The sequence below is a fragment of the Schistocerca piceifrons genome, unplaced genomic scaffold, assembly GCF_021461385.2.
Source record: "Schistocerca piceifrons isolate TAMUIC-IGC-003096 unplaced genomic scaffold, iqSchPice1.1 HiC_scaffold_542, whole genome shotgun sequence".
In the NCBI taxonomy this organism is placed as follows: Eukaryota; Metazoa; Arthropoda; class Insecta; order Orthoptera; family Acrididae; genus Schistocerca; species Schistocerca piceifrons.
Genome location: NW_025728780.1, coordinates 22407 through 38891, shown reverse-complemented (window position 1 = coordinate 38891; position 16485 = coordinate 22407). Strand labels below are relative to the sequence as shown.

Genomic DNA, 16485 nt, shown 5'->3' with positions numbered 1-16485 from the left:
CCCCGTCGGCGCCCTGTGCAGTTGCCCCTAGAAAACTCAGGTAGTTACGCAGGTGCCCTTCTTAGAGGTTCTCCGCCACCGGCTGACTCGTTAGTTCGTGAACCTGTTGTAGCGGGTGTGTCTATTCCTCCTAGTGTACCTGTTGTTCCACATACACCTGTTGTTGACAATGTCCCTGACGTTAGCACTGACTGTCGTCCGACCAACCGTTCTGCTCCGTTGCAGGAGACGACTTCTGTGACTTCACTTGATAATGAACGTGTTCAGAGCATTCCGGAATCAGGTGCTATTACTGTCGCCGTTTGCGACACCGCGCCTGCCTCACCGGTTCTACAGTGTCCAACGTCCTCCCCACGTGATGCTGCTACTTCAGTGCCTGTTGTGTCGGACATCCCTGCTGGGGACTGTGCACTTACTGCCACTCCTGACAAGGTCGCGGACTCCAACCCATCCCCCGGTAACATTACTGCTCCAGAGACTACCTTGCACCTTTCTCCGCCTCACGCGGAGAACTTGGTTATGGATGTAGAACAGCACTCTGTTGCCTCCGTACGGAACGTAAAGACCAAGTTGCAGGATACTGACTTTGCCACGCAACGAGAAAAACGTGTGCGAGAACAAAGTCGGAAACTTAAGGGTATGCTAGGAAAGGGTACCGGCGGCCGGGAAATTTCGCCCCCTTCGAAAAAGATTAGTACTGACACGGAATCTCGTAAACAGCGCAATTCGCAGACTCGCGCGTCCAGGAAAACCGCGTCGGGTGACCCTACCGGCGGCAGTCTGTCGGACGGAGACACGACCAATCCTACGCCGCTCTCCTGGGCGGACGATGAAGACATGTAACTGCCACGGTACCCTGCTTTCCGTCTCCGGTGCGCCTGCACTTTGCCGGTGACTCCCTTTCAAAAAATTTTTCTGTGTGCCCTACACCCATGCGTCCTGTAGCCACATGGTTAAAATAGCCACGTTAAATATCAACTGTATTGCAGCTCCTCAGAAATTGCAAGTCTTGGCAAATTTTATCCAGCATTGTCGGTTTGATTTTATTTTTCTGCAGGAAGTGAGCGTTGTGTGCTTTGATGTTTTAACGGGGTATTCCGCCATTTATAATGTCGACCCGGAAGCTCGGTGTGGTACCGCTATTTTATATAAGTCTGCAGTAGAGCCCACGCGCGTCCAACGACTACCGACCGGCAGGGGGATCTCGTGCGTTATCGGAGGCCTGCAACTGGTTAACATTTACGCTCCGTCTGGCACTAGTTTCAAGAGGGCGAGAGCGAGATTTTTCATTGAAGATGTACCCACCTTGATTGGTAGCCCGACGCTGCCCGTCGTGTTGGGGGGCGATTTTAATTGCGTGGTCGCGGACAGTGATCAGTTTCCTACGGCTCATAAGTGCGTTGACCTTGATCGTCTGATTGCAAGCTTCCAGTTAGCGGATGTGTGGCGTGTTCTCTATCCTCAACAGCAAGTTTTTACGTATTTCTATCGAAATGGGGCTAGTAGACTTGATAGGTTCTATGTGTCGACCTGCATAGCAGATCACCTAATCAGTGCTGACGTTGCCCCTGTCTGTTTTTCCGATCACTGCGCCTTCTTCTGTGACCTTCGCGCGCCGCAACTCCACCAGTTACGTCGATCTCGGGTGTGGAAGTTTAACGTGACCCATGTCCGTGCCCCCTCGTTGCGTCGGCAGATTCACGATACGCTCTCTTCCTGCGGCGAAAAGCTGGCTAACTATGCCTCGGTTGTCAATTGGTGGGTTCACCTGGCCAAACCGTCCATCCGTGCTGTTTTAAAGTGTTTTAGCGCCGAAGCTGCGCTGTGGAAACATAGAACCACTGAATTTTATTATCAGATTTTAAAAGATGCCGTCTCTCTACCAGATATTGTTGATGAGCAATTTATGCTTCAGTTAAAGGCTGTGAAAGCTCAAATTTTTAAATTGCAAGCCCAAGATTTTCAGGGCTCCTTACTTAGAAGCCGCTGTGTAGGGACGTTTGATGAGTCACCGACTATTCACCATATCGAAAGAGAGCGGAGACGGGGTGCTACTAAATTTATTCGGTGTCTTAGACTGGAGACTGGGGAGCGCCTCACCACTGAGAGGGACATTCGTGCGCACATTTTTGCCCATTTTAGTGCCGCGTTCCAGCGTAGCGACCACGATAGGGCGGCCGCACATGTCCTCATAGGTGACATGCGGAACCTGCTTACACGTGAGGACAATGACACCCTCCTTTCCGCCATCACGACGGAGGACATGAGCGATGCACTCCGTTCGTCTGCTCGACACAAGTCCCCAGGCCCTGACGGCATTCCTTTAGAATTCTACCTCGAGTTCTGGGATCTCTTAGAACCTATCCTCACAAAGGTCGCAAATGAATTGTTGAGTGGCCTTCCGTGTCCGGCAGAGTTCCTAGAGGGTATAGTCATTCTTCTCCCTAAGACCGCTGGGGCTGACAAAGTTGAAAACTTCCGCCCTATCACGCTGTTGAACAGTGACTACAAGCTTTTCAGCAAATGCGTCGCAACCAGGCTGCACACTGTGATGCGAAAAATCATTAGCCCTTTCCAGATGTGCGCTGTGACAGGGAGGGGTCTCCTTGCCGCCGTGAGCACGTATAGGGACGTCGTGGCTCACACTGCTGCCACACGGACTCCAGGGGCGATTCTGTCGATTGACTTTAGGAAGGCTTTTGATAGGATTAACCACGATTACCTCTTTGCCTTGTTAGGTCACATCGGCTTTCATATGACCTTTGTCTCCGCTCTTGAAAATGTCCTAACGAGAGCGTCTTCTCGCATTCTGATAAATGGCACCCTTTCGGCTCCCTTTAGGATCGCACGGTCTGTGCGGCAAGGATGTCCCCTCTCTATGTCCCTCTTTGTTATCGCTCTTGACCCCCTCCTCCGCCGAATTGGGCGCACTGTCAGTGGGATCGATGTAGAGGGTGTACGGGCGTCGTGCATTGCGTACGCCGACGATGTCGGCGTCTTTATACGACAAGAAAAGGACATCCCTTTAGTTAAACCTGTGTTCCGTCTTTTTGCCCAGGCTACCGGTGCGGAACTGAACCCGCATAAAACAGTGCTACTCCCAATAGGTGCCTGTCGCAACTATGCTGCCGATTCGTGGTACACCATAGCTGCCTCCCACATGATGCTCGGCATTCAATTCTTTGCTTGCCCCATAAAGATGGCCGCTCATAACTGGCGCCGTATTTCCACAACTGTCAAAGGTCTCATGGTTCGTCACGCCACCCGGAAATTACATCTTCTACAGCGTGTTGAGTTGATCAATGTTCACATTTTGGCTAAAGCGTGGTATGTGGCTCAAGTGCTCAACGTCCCACCTCCGTTGGCACGCACGATCAGCCAAGCTGCACACTGGCTGCTGTGGCGTGGCCATATTTTCAAGGTGAAACTTGCCACATGTACCCAGCCTCCGTCTCGCGGAGGACTAGGTCTCGTAGATGTCAGAAAGAAATGTTCTGCCCTGCTAGTCAACAGAATTGCCACCATTGTCGAGAATAGCCCCCACAGTACGACGGCTGCCCTCTTCCGCGCCCATGAGCCCCTTTCTGACAGTGCACCGATCAATGTCTCGCGGATACCTTACAAGCTTGCTGCATTCAGAGATTTTTTCTTGTCCCGCAGTTATCATGTTTCACTAGCTCGAGACCGCAGGACGCGGTCTGCCACCTCTTTGTATCGTGAGATGATTGGTTTGTCACCACCGAATAACTTAGTCCGTCAATGTCCCCACAACAACTGGGTTCTTGTTTGGCAAAACGTCAGCAACAAATTGTTACCGGCGGAAGTGCGAAGCACGTGGTATACGGTCATCACTCGCACTGTGACAACCAACGACCGACTGGCGACTATTCACCTAATTCCGTCCTCGAAGTGCGAGTACTGTGACGAAAGGGGTACCCTTGAGCATCGGTTTCTTTGCAGAACCACACGAGATGTGTGGGCTATTTCCTGCGACATGCTCGCACTCATTAACAGGACTGACAAGCGGTCTTTTTCGCCGCTAACGGCTGTCATCCCCGACATTAAACCCTTTCCGCAATCTAAGCGAAATGCTACAATGTGGATTTTAGGGCATACCACCTACGCTATATTTGCCAAGAATATAATTGATCCAGTCGACTACTTGTTTTATCTGTGGGAGCGCCATGAAACGCTCCGGAGGACTGCCTCGTATCAGAGATGCTTTCAGCGCTTTCTGCAAATCCCCATTGAACAGCAATTTCGGAAAGTCTTCAATCTGGCACCGACTGTTTTCCACTCTTAATGACGACGTCGATCATGGTTCTGCAATGTGAACAGAAGTAATAGCGTGTTGACGTTACGAAAGAACTCAGCAACAGAAAACTGAAGAACAAACTAGAAACACATTGAAATGACAAATAATGGAATACAGCATTATTTTCTTTCTTCCTTTCCTTTGACTGTTTTCATAACTTTCCTTTTTCCTTTCTTTGCGATTGGAACGCACTTTCGTTTTATTTAGAGTGTGCTTTTTTACTCCCTTTCGAGAGCTTAGTCTTCCTTTCTTTCAATATGTCTTTCGCTTTCTTCTTTCCTACGGGGATCGCTTGCTTTAAAGTTCTATGTTGCCAATTTGCTCGCTTCTTTACGTGAAGACAGCACACTCAAAATCTTCCACTCCTTTCACATTCCTTTCCAAGAGAGGTGTTTTGTTTGTAGTTGCCAAATTATGTGCCCTTTCATTTTCTTTTTTCCGTTATGGGGAAATAGAATTTGTTCATTTTTCTCTCAGGTTCGTTACTTAATTTCATGTCCCGGCAGAGTTGCGGGCTTCTAAGTTCTTCGTGTTTTCTTTTTCTTTTCCCACTGCACTCCTTGTCGTTCTCTTCCAGCAGGAAACGCTGCCTTTCTATAGTTTTGGGGCGATGATTTCGTTTCCTTTATGGCTCCAATTATTTCTTTCCTCTTTCCCCAGCCAATGAGCTACCATGTTAAGTTCCCCACTCTTTACCACGCCAGTCGGCAAATAATAAATCAAAAACAAACAAACGAATATTTAAAACAATTTACAAGTAAAAATTTCAAATAAATCCACTTCAGTCGCCAAAAACAAAAAAACAAAAAAAAAAAAAAAATAAAAATAAAAATAAACTAAAAATAAAAACAACACATAACCAGTTCCCTACGCTAACTCAGGAGGCGACTGAGTGACGGGTCTGGGGGAGACATTGTGGCCAGGCCTCGGGACATTCGACCCCTGCCCTCTTTGCCTCTGCCTGCCTGTTGCTCTCGTTGCATCCATTTAAAAAAAAAAAAAAAAAAAAAAAAAAAAAAAAAAAAAAAAAAAAAAAAAAAAAAAAAAAAAAAAACAACAGAAAAAAAAAGTCCTACCGACTGCGTCTCTTTTTTTTTTTTTTTATTTTTTTGTTTAAGAAGAAGGAAAAAAAAAAAAAAAAAAAAAAAAAAAAAAAAAAAAAAAAAAAGTCCTGCCGACTGCGAAAATTTTCTCAAAAAAAAAAAAAAAAAAAAAAAATCCTACCGGCTGCGTGCGATTTTGCGTAAAGAGGAGCAAACATTTTCGCACACATGTGACATGCGTGGGCGAATGCGGGTGCAAACCAGTGACGCCATTCTCAACAAGACGAAAATTTCCGTTTTAAGAATACTGAGTTTTCGCGACGACCGCTGCTTACTGTGGCTATCGGTTCACCTCACACTGACGCTGGTACTGCAGCACAGATGTGCTCGAAAGTGATGGAGAGAGCGAACATTTCAGATTCTTTTTAAGAATCGCAATTTCAATCATTCGAGTGCGGCAAAAGCAGTGGTGCAGCGTTTCTTTTCTTAAGATCTCGCAGCTGCTTGGAGGTATGTCCATCGTTTTAAGGCGCCAGAAAACTAGCGTCAGCGGTGCGTCAGTGGGAAGTCGGTGAAGTCGCCATTGGAGCCATAAGCCAGTAATTACGACATGCGAATCACTCGCACACCACGCAGCTGTACGATAATGCTCGTGCGTGGGCCCGCATAGCTGAGTCGGTAGAGCGTTAGGGTCCTGGGTTCAAGTCCCTGTCTGGGCAAAAATGACTACACTTTCGTAGCGGCTAATGGAAACCCTAGAGAAAAGAGTGAGGCCACGCCGTTTTGTGCCATCAGATTGCTTCTGAAGATGGCGGTTTCACTTGTCGGGAGTCGCTTCCGCCACCGGCAGTCGTGGCCGAGTGGTTAAGGCGTCTGACTTGAAATCAGATTCCCTCTGGGAGCGTAGGTTCGAGTCCTGCCGGCTGCGAAAATTTTCTCGCTCTCAAAAGGCGGACGTTCAGCTGCATCCTAGCAGTTGCGTCACTACTAAACACGTGGGTCACCAGCAATGTGCAGTGTTATTTGATCCAGGGCGCAGCGTTACAGTCGCGCCCAGAAGCCGCAGCTCATCTCCGCGTCTCACAGCCGTCCACCAGGTGTTAGTACAAGTGTCGCCTCACTGGGCAGTGCAGATGTGTCCATTTTAGCTTGCAGACGATGACGTGTAGCAATTTATGAGCTAACGCAGGTGGAATGTTTTACCGTGCGTATCTGCTAGATACTGCCTCTCATACGGTGGAGAGGCTCACTCCTTCTCGTGTCTCGTTCTCTGCACACGAGTTGCCCCTGGCATCGATATAGCACGGGTTTGCTAGCGTCAGCGAAGTCAATATTACACGAATCGAGTCGACATGTTTGCTTGTTACGATGACGGAAGCAGAAGAAATGTGTGTGGAACTTCACTGCATCGCCTGCTCGCCTTTCAGCGCCCCTGTGTCTTATCAGACGAAGGTGACTGTGAAACTGGCAACGAGGCAGACGTGAACGAACACATGCAAATGGCCGCCTTGAACGTCAGCCGAAATAGCTCAGTTGGGAGAGCGTTAGACTGAAGATCTAAAGGTCCCTGGTTCGATCCCGGGTTTCGGCAGGTATTCATTTTGATGCGACGCCAATGGAATTACTCTGCGTTTGTGATAATGCAACTACCGCTGACAACAAAAATGACTCTCTCCTGTAGCTGTTCTGGTTGCCTAGTGCATGCCGTAAGAGGAACTCACTAGACAACTAACTCCCTTAGAAGCAAAAGGATTAAAAATATCCTACCGACTGCATTCCTTTTTCTGTGTCAGGTGGTGAAGAACGTCTTCAACGGAACCGTGAAATGAGCGAAAACGTGGGAAACATTGCATTCGAAATGCTTGTGAATTTTCCAATTGCCCAGTGAGTGTCGACAAAACACGTAAATTCTCTGCTCCAACGTATGAGACGTAACAACTGGTGCAATTTGTTGTTGCATCATGTGCCAGCAGTCTTCGATAGTGTGTTACGAGCTTAGCGCGATAAGTTTGTAGACAGCATTTAGGCGACGTTTTATTAGTAACAGCCCCATACAGCGATTGCACAACAGTAAAGGACATGAGTCAATGTATAGTTGTGCATCGTGGGAGGTTTCACAGCGTCGTGTGCCCGGATAGCTCAGTCGGTAGAGCGTTAGGCGTTTAAGCTAAGGGTCCAGGGTTCAAGTCCCTGTCCAGGTGGAGATTTTAATACTTTGGTAGCGATTCGTCTGGTAGCGCTGGAAACGTTACGGAAAATAATGCAGCTACGCCGTTTTCTGACACCACAGTGCTTTAAACGGTAGCAGTTGCACCGCGCTAACGGCAGTCGTGGCCGAGTGGTTAAGGCGTCCGACTCGAAATCAGATTCCCTGTGGGAGCGTAGGTTCGAATCCTACCGGCTGCGTGCGATTTTGCGTAAAGAGGAGCAAACATTTTCGCACACATGTGACATGCGTGGGCGAATGCGGGTGCAAACCAGTGACGCCATTCTCAACAAGACGAAAATTTCCGTTTTAAGAATACTGAGTTTTCGCGACGACCGCTGCTTACTGTGGCTATCGGTTCACCTCACACTGACGCTGGTACTGCAGCACAGATGTGCTCGAAAGTGATGGAGAGAGCGAACATTTCAGATTCTTTTTAAGAATCGCAATTTCAATCATTCGAGTGCGGCAAAAGCAGTGGTGCAGCGTTTCTTTTCTTAAGATCTCGCAGCTGCTTGGAGGTATGTCCATCGTTTTAAGGCGCCAGAAAACTAGCGTCAGCGGTGCGTCAGTGGGAAGTCGGTGAAGTCGTCATTGGAGCCATAAGCCAGTAATTACGACATGCGAATCACTCGCACACCACGCAGCTGTACGATAATGCTCGTGCGTGGGCCCGCATAGCTGAGTCGGTAGAGCGTTAGGGTCCTGGGTTCAAGTCCCTGTCTGGGCAAAAATGACTACACTTTCGTAGCGGCTAATGGAAACCCTAGAGAAAAGAGTGAGGCCACGCCGTTTTGTGCCATCAGATTGCTTCTGAAGATGGCGGTTTCACTTGTCGGGAGTCGCTTCCGCCACCGGCAGTCGTGGCCGAGTGGTTAAGGCGTCTGACTTGAAATCAGATTCCCTCTGGGAGCGTAGGTTCGAGTCCTGCCGGCTGCGAAAATTTTCTCGCTCTCAAAAGGCGGACGTTCAGCTGCATCCTAGCAGTTGCGTCACTACTAAACACGTGGGTCACCAGCAATGTGCAGTGTTATTTGATCCAGGGCGCAGCGTTACAGTCGCGCCCAGAAGCCGCAGCTCATCTCCGCGTCTCACAGCCGTCCACCAGGTGTTAGTACAAGTGTCGCCTCACTGGGCAGTGCAGATGTGTCCATTTTAGCTTGCAGACGATGACGTGTAGCAATTTATGAGCTAACGCAGGTGGAATGTTTTACCGTGCGTATCTGCTAGATACTGCCTCTCATACGGTGGAGAGGCTCACTCCTTCTCGTGTCTCGTTCTCTGCACACGAGTTGCCCCTGGCATCGATATAGCACGGGTTTGCTAGCGTCAGCGAAGTCAATATTACACGAATCGAGTCGACATGTTTGCTTGTTACGATGACGGAAGCAGAAGAAATGTGTGTGGAACTTCACTGCATCGCCTGCTCGCCTTTCAGCGCCCCTGTGTCTTATCAGACGAAGGTGACTGTGAAACTGGCAACGAGGCAGACGTGAACGAACACATGCAAATGGCCGCCTTGAACGTCAGCCGAAATAGCTCAGTTGGGAGAGCGTTAGACTGAAGATCTAAAGGTCCCTGGTTCGATCCCGGGTTTCGGCAGGTATTCATTTTGATGCGACGCCAATGGAATTACTCTGCGTTTGTGATAATGCAACTACCGCTGACAACAAAAATGACTCTCTCCTGTAGCTGTTCTGGTTGCCTAGTGCATGCCGTAAGAGGAACTCACTAGACAACTAACTCCCTTAGAAGCAAAAGGATTAAAAATATCCTACCGACTGCATTCCTTTTTCTGTGTCAGGTGGTGAAGAACGTCTTCAACGGAACCGTGAAATGAGCGAAAACGTGGGAAACATTGCATTCGAAATGCTTGTGAATTTTCCAATTGCCCAGTGAGTGTCGACAAAACACGTAAATTCTCTGCTCCAACGTATGAGACGTAACAACTGGTGCAATTTGTTGTTGCATCATGTGCCAGCAGTCTTCGATAGTGTGTTACGAGCTTAGCGCGATAAGTTTGTAGACAGCATTTAGGCGACGTTTTATTAGTAACAGCCCCATACAGCGATTGCACAACAGTAAAGGACATGAGTCAATGTATAGTTGTGCATCGTGGGAGGTTTCACAGCGTCGTGTGCCCGGATAGCTCAGTCGGTAGAGCGTTAGGCGTTTAAGCTAAGGGTCCAGGGTTCAAGTCCCTGTCCAGGTGGAGATTTTAATACTTTGGTAGCGATTCGTCTGGTAGCGCTGGAAACGTTACGGAAAATAATGCAGCTACGCCGTTTTCTGACACCACAGTGCTTTAAACGGTAGCAGTTGCACCGCGCTAACGGCAGTCGTGGCCGAGTGGTTAAGGCGTCCGACTCGAAATCAGATTCCCTGTGGGAGCGTAGGTTCGAATCCTACCGGCTGCGTGCGATTTTGCGTAAAGAGGAGCAAACATTTTCGCACACATGTGACATGCGTGGGCGAATGCGGGTGCAAACCAGTGACGCCATTCTCAACAAGACGAAAATTTCCGTTTTAAGAATACTGAGTTTTCGCGACGACCGCTGCTTACTGTGGCTATCGGTTCACCTCACACTGACGCTGGTACTGCAGCACAGATGTGCTCGAAAGTGATGGAGAGAGCGAACATTTCAGATTCTTTTTAAGAATCGCAATTTCAATCATTCGAGTGCGGCAAAAGCAGTGGTGCAGCGTTTCTTTTCTTAAGATCTCGCAGCTGCTTGGAGGTATGTCCATCGTTTTAAGGCGCCAGAAAACTAGCGTCAGCGGTGCGTCAGTGGGAAGTCGGTGAAGTCGTCATTGGAGCCATAAGCCAGTAATTACGACATGCGAATCACTCGCACACCACGCAGCTGTACGATAATGCTCGTGCGTGGGCCCGCATAGCTGAGTCGGTAGAGCGTTAGGGTCCTGGGTTCAAGTCCCTGTCTGGGCAAAAATGACTACACTTTCGTAGCGGCTAATGGAAACCCTAGAGAAAAGAGTGAGGCCACGCCGTTTTGTGCCATCAGATTGCTTCTGAAGATGGCGGTTTCACTTGTCGGGAGTCGCTTCCGCCACCGGCAGTCGTGGCCGAGTGGTTGCGGCGAGCGGACGTGCCCGTCGCGAGCTCCGCTTGCAGCTGTGTTTACATCGTTGGCCGTCGTGGTTTGCAGCGGCCTGGTGTCTATACTCAGCGTGTTTCTTCTCTTTTTGTAAGTTTTTCAAGGATTTATTGTGGAAAATGGTGTCGTACAACCGGTCTAATACTATTCAGTTGTTGTTTGATCGCGAATTTCCGCGTCCCACGGCTTTTGAAATACATCATTGGATCCGATCGGAATTGCAAATAGACCCAGCTTTGCTTGACGGTGTTCATTTAGATTTTATTGTTAATTCCGTGTTTTTGAAACTCCTTGATAGTGAACTATGTGAGCGTTTGGTGGCCGTCAATGGCGGGGTTCGGAAGTTTAAACATGCTGATGGGACTATTAGTGACGTGCAGGTTCTACATGCCGGTTATGGTGTACGAAATGTGAAGGTTTTCCATCTGCCCTTTGAAGTGCCCTTGGATGAAATTCGCCGTGCATTAAGTTTATATGGGACTATCTTTGCTGTCACTAAAGATTATTGGTCGTCCGCGTATGTTTATCAATGTGATAACGGCGTCCGTACTGTGCGGATGGACTTAAAGAAACACATTCCGTCATTCGTTATCATAGGCGGCCATAGGGCTTTCATCTCCTACACCGGCCAACCTCCAACGTGTTCTCTCTGTCATTCTACTGAACATATGCGGAATTCTTGTCCCCGTCGGCGCCCTGTGCAGTTGCCCCTAGAAAACTCAGGTAGTTACGCAGGTGCCCTTCTTAGAGGTTCTCCGCCACCGGCTGACTCGTTAGTTCGTGAACCGGTTGTAGCGGGTATGTCTATTCTTCCTAGTGTACCTGTTGTTCCACATACGCCTGTTGTTGACAATGTCCCTGACGTTAGCACTGAATGTCGTCCGACCAACCGTTCTGCTCCGTTGCAGGAGACGACTTCTGTGACTTCACTTGATAATGAACGTGTTCAGAGCATTCCGGAATCAGGTGCTATTACTGTCGCCGTTTGCGACACCGCGCCTGCCTCACCGGTTCTACAGTGTCCAACGTCCTCCCCACGTGATGCTGCTACTTCAGTGCCTGTTGTGTCGGACATCCCTGCTGGGGATTGTGCACTTACTGCCACTCCTGACAAGGTCGCGGACTCCAACCCATCCCCCAGTCACGTGACTGCTCCAGCGAATACCTTGCACCTTTCTCCGCCTCAAGTGGAGAACTTGGTTATGGATGTAGAACAGCACTCTGTTGCCTCCGTACGGAACGTAAAGACCAAGTTGCAGGATACTGACTTTGCCACGCAACGAGAAAAACGTGTGCGAGAACAAAGTCGGAAACTTAAGGGTATGCTAGGAAAGGGTACCGGCGGCCGGGAAATTTCGCCCCCTTCGAAAAAGATTAGTACTGACACGGAATCTCGTAAACAGCGCAATTCGCAGACTCGCGCGTCCAGGAAAACCGCGTCGGGTGACCCTACCGGCGGCAGTCTGTCGGACGGAGACACGACCAATCCTACGCCGCTCTCCTGGGCGGACGATGAAGACATGTAACTGCCACGGTACCCTGCTTTCCGTCTCCGGTGCGCCTGCACCTTGCCGGTGACTCCCTTTCAAAAAATTTATCTGTGTGCCCTACACCCATGCGTCCTGTAGCCACATGGTTAAAATAGCCACGTTAAATATCAACTGTATTGCGGCTCCTCAGAAATTGCAAGTCTTGGCAAATTTTATCCAACATTGTCGGTTTGATTTTATTTTTCTGCAGGAAGTGAGCGTTGTGTGCCTTGATGTTTTAACGGGGTATTCCGCCATTTATAATGTCGACCCGGAAGCTCGGTGTGGTACCGCTATTTTATATAAGTCTGCAGTAGCGCCCACGCGCGTCCAACGACTACCGACCGGCAGGGGGATCTCGTGCGTTATCGGAGGCCTGCAACTAGTTAACATTTACGCTCCGTCTGGCACTAGTTTCAAGAGGGCGAGAGCGAGATTTTTCATTGAAGATGTACCCACCTTGATTGGTAGCCCGACGCTGCCCGTCGTGTTGGGGGGCGATTTTAATTGCGTGGTCGCGGACAGTGATCAGTTTCCTACGGCTCATAAGTGCGTTGACCTTGATCGTCTGATTGCAAGCTTCCAGTTAGCGGATGTGTGGCGTGTCCTCTATCCTCAACAGCAAGCTTTTACGTATTTCTATCGAAATGGGGCTAGTAGACTTGATAGGTTCTATGTGTCGACCTGCATAGCAGATCACCTAATCAGTGCTGACGTTGCCCCTGTCTGTTTTTCCGATCACTGCGCCTTCTTCTGTGACCTTCGCGCGCCGCAACTCCACCAGTTACGTCGATCTCGGGTGTGGAAGTTTAACGTGACTCATGTCCGTGCCCCCTCGTTGCGTCGGCAGATTCACGATACGCTCTCTTCCTGCGGCGAAAAGCTGGCTAACTATGCCTCGGTTGTCAATTGGTGGGTTCACCTGGCCAAACCGTCCATCCGTGCTGTTTTAAAGTGTTTTAGCGCCGAAGCTGCGCTGTGGAAACATAGAACCACTGAATTTTATTATCAGATTTTAAAAGATGCCGTCTCTCTACCAGATATTGTTGATGAGCAATTTATGCTTCAGTTAAAGGCTGTGAAAGCTCAAATTTTTAAATTGCAGGCCCAAGATTTTCAGGGCTCCTTACTTAGAAGCCGCTGTGTAGGGACGTTTGATGAGTCACCGACTATTCACCATATCGAAAGAGAGCGGAGACGGGGTGCTACTAAATTTATTCGGTGTCTTAGACTGGAGACTGGGGAGCGACTCACCACTGAGAGGGACATTCGTGCGCACATTTTTGCCCATTTTAGTGCCGCGTTCCAGCGTAGCGACCACGATAGGGCGGCCGCACATGTCCTCATAGGTGAAATGCGGAACCTGCTTACACGTGAGGACAATGACACCCTCCTTTCCGCCATCACGACGGAGGACATGAGCGGTGCACTCCGTTCGTCTGCTCGACACAAGTCCCCAGGCCCTGACGGAATTCCTTTAGAATTCTACCTCGAGTTCTGGGATCTCTTAGAACCTATCCTCACAAAGGTCGCCAATGAATTGTTGAGTGGCCTTCCGTGTCCGGCAGAGTTCCTAGAGGGTATAGTCATTCTTCTCCCTAAGACCGCTGGGGCTGACAAAGTTGAAAACTTCCGCCCTATCACGCTGTTGAACAGTGACTACAAGCTTTTCAGCAAATGCGTCGCAACCAGGCTGCACAGTGTGATGCGAAAAATCATTAGCCCTTTCCAGATGTGCGCTGTGACAGGGAGGGGTATCCTTGCCGCCGTGAGCACGTATAGGGACGTCGTGGCTCACACTGCTGCCACACGGACTCCAGGGGCGATTCTGTCGATTGACTTTAGGAAGGCCTTTGATAGGATTAACCACGATTACCTCTTTGCCTTGTTAGGTCACATCGGCTTTCATATGAACTTTGTCTCCGCTCTTGAAAATGTCCTAACGAGAGCGTCTTCTCGCATTCTGATAAATGGCACCCTTTCGGCTCCCTTTAGGATCGCACGGTCTGTGCGGCAAGGATGTCCCCTCTCTATGTCCCTCTTTGTTATCGCTCTTGACCCCCTCCTCCGCCGAATTGGGCGCACTGTCAGTGGGATCGATGTAGAGGGTGTACGGGCGTCGTGCATTGCGTACGCCGACGATGTCGGCGTCTTTATACGACAAGAAAAGGACATCCCTTTAGTTAAACCTGTGTTCCGTCTTTTTGCCCAGGCTACCGGTGCGGAACTGAACCCGCATAAAACAGTGCTATTCCCAATAGGTGCCTGTCGCAACTATGCTGCCGATTCGTGGTACACCATAGCTGCCTCCCACATGATGCTCGGCATTCAATTCTTTGCTTGCCCCATAAAGATGGCCGCTCATAACTGGCGCCGTATTTCCACAACTGTCAAAGGTCTCATGGTTCGTCACGCCACCCGGAAATTACATCTTCTACAGCGTGTTGAGTTGATCAATGTTCACATTTTGGCTAAAGCGTGGTATGTGGCTCAAGTGCTCAACGTCCCACCTCCGTTGGCACGCACGATCAGCCAAGCTGCACACTGGCTGCTGTGGCGTGGCCATATTTTCAAGGTGAAACTTGCCACATGTACCCAGCCTCCGTCTCGCGGAGGACTAGGTCTCGTAGATGTCAGAAAGAAATGTTCTGCCCTGCTAGTCAACAGAATTGCCACCATTGTCGAGAATAGCCCCCACAGTACGACGGCTGCCCTCTTCCGCGCCCATGAGCCCCTTTCTGACAGTGCACCGATCAATGTCTCGCGGATACCTTACAAGCTTGCTGCATTCAGAGATTTTTTCTTGTCCCGCAGTTATCATGTTTCACTAGCTCGAGACCGCAGGACGCGGTCTGCCACCTCTTTGTATCGTGAGATGATTGGTTTGTCACCACCGAATAACTTAGTCCGTCAATGTCCCCACAACAACTGGGTTCTTGTTTGGCAAAACGTCAGCAACAAGTTGTTACCGGCGGAAGTGCGAAGCACGTGGTATACGGTCATCACTCGCACTGTGACAACCAACGACCGACTGGCGACTATTCACCTAATTCCGTCCTCTAAGTGCGAGTACTGTGACGAAAGGGGTACCCTTGAGCATCGGTTTCTTTGCAGAACCACACGAGATGTGTGGGCTATTTCCTGCGACATGCTCGCACTCATTAACAGGACTGACAAGCGGTCTTTTTCGCCGCTGACGGCTGTCATCCCCGACATTAAACCCTTTCCGCCATCTAAGCGAAATGCTACAATGTGGATTTTAGGGCATACCACCTACGCTATATTTGCCAAGAATATAATTGATCCAGTCGACTACTTGTTTTATCTGTGGGAGCGCCATGAAACGCTCCGGAGAACAGCCTCATATCAGAGATGCTTTCAGCGCTTTCTACAAATCCCCATTGAACAGCAATTTCGGAAAGTCTTCAATCTGGCACCGACTGTTTTCCACTCTTAATGACGACGTCGATCATGGTCCTGCAATGTGAACGGAAGTAATAGCGTGTTGACGTTACGAAAGAACTCAGAAACAGAAAACTGAAGAACAAACTAGAAACACATTGAAATGACAAATAAATGGAATACAGCCTTATTTTCTTTCTTCCTTTTCTTTGACTGTTTTCATAACTTTCCTTTTTCCTTTCTTTGCGATTGGAACGCACTTTCGTTTTATTTAGAGTGTGCTTTTTTACTCCCTTTCGAGAGCTTAGTCTTCCTTTCTTTCAATATGTCTTTCGCTTTCTTCTTTCCTACGGGGATCGCTTGCTTTAAAGTTCTATGTTGCCAATTTGCTCGCTTCTTTACGTGAAGACAGCACACTCAAAATCTTCCACTCCTTTCACATTCCTTTCCAAGAGAGGTGTTTTGTTTGTAGTTGCCAAATTATGTGCCATTTCATTTTCTTTTTTCCGTTATGGGGAAATAGAATTTGCTCATTTTTCTCTCAGGTCCGTTACTTAATTTCATGTCCCGGCAGAGTTGCGGGCTTCTAAGTTCTTCGTGTTTTCTTTTTCTTTTCCCACTGCACTCCTTGTCGTTCTCTTCCAGCAGGAAACGCTGCCTTTCTATCGTTTTGGGGCGATGATTTCGTTTCCTTTATGGCTCCAATTATTTCTTTCCTCTTTCCCCAGCCAATGAGCTACCATGTTAAGTTCCCCACTCTTTACCACGCCAGTCGGCAAATAATAAATCACAAACAAACAAACGAATATTTACAACAATTTAAAAGTAAAAATTTAAAATAAATCCACTTCAGTAGCCAAAAAAAAAAAAAAAA

The 16485-nt window shown here is 48.8% G+C and overlaps 8 non-coding genes across 8 annotated transcripts; all 8 read left to right on the top strand.

Moving 5' to 3' along the window:
• Positions 1–6204: 6204 nt before the first annotated feature.
• Trnas-uga lies at positions 6205–6286 on the top strand. The gene has a single exon. It is a non-coding gene; the product is annotated as a tRNA-Ser (tRNA).
• A 590-nt stretch (positions 6287–6876) lies between these two features.
• Trnaf-gaa lies at positions 6877–6949 on the top strand. The gene has a single exon. It is a non-coding gene; the product is annotated as a tRNA-Phe (tRNA).
• A 537-nt stretch (positions 6950–7486) lies between these two features.
• Positions 7487–7559, top strand: Trnak-uuu. The gene has a single exon. It is a non-coding gene; the product is annotated as a tRNA-Lys (tRNA).
• A 123-nt stretch (positions 7560–7682) lies between these two features.
• Positions 7683–7764, top strand: Trnas-cga. Its single transcript has one exon. It is a non-coding gene; the product is annotated as a tRNA-Ser (tRNA).
• Positions 7765–8421: 657 nt separating this feature from the next.
• Trnas-uga lies at positions 8422–8503 on the top strand. The gene has a single exon. It is a non-coding gene; the product is annotated as a tRNA-Ser (tRNA).
• A 590-nt stretch (positions 8504–9093) lies between these two features.
• On the top strand, positions 9094–9166 carry Trnaf-gaa. Its single transcript has one exon. It is a non-coding gene; the product is annotated as a tRNA-Phe (tRNA).
• A 537-nt stretch (positions 9167–9703) lies between these two features.
• Trnak-uuu lies at positions 9704–9776 on the top strand. The gene has a single exon. It is a non-coding gene; the product is annotated as a tRNA-Lys (tRNA).
• Positions 9777–9899: 123 nt separating this feature from the next.
• Trnas-cga lies at positions 9900–9981 on the top strand. Its single transcript has one exon. It is a non-coding gene; the product is annotated as a tRNA-Ser (tRNA).
• The last annotated feature ends 6504 nt before the right edge of the window (positions 9982–16485 follow it).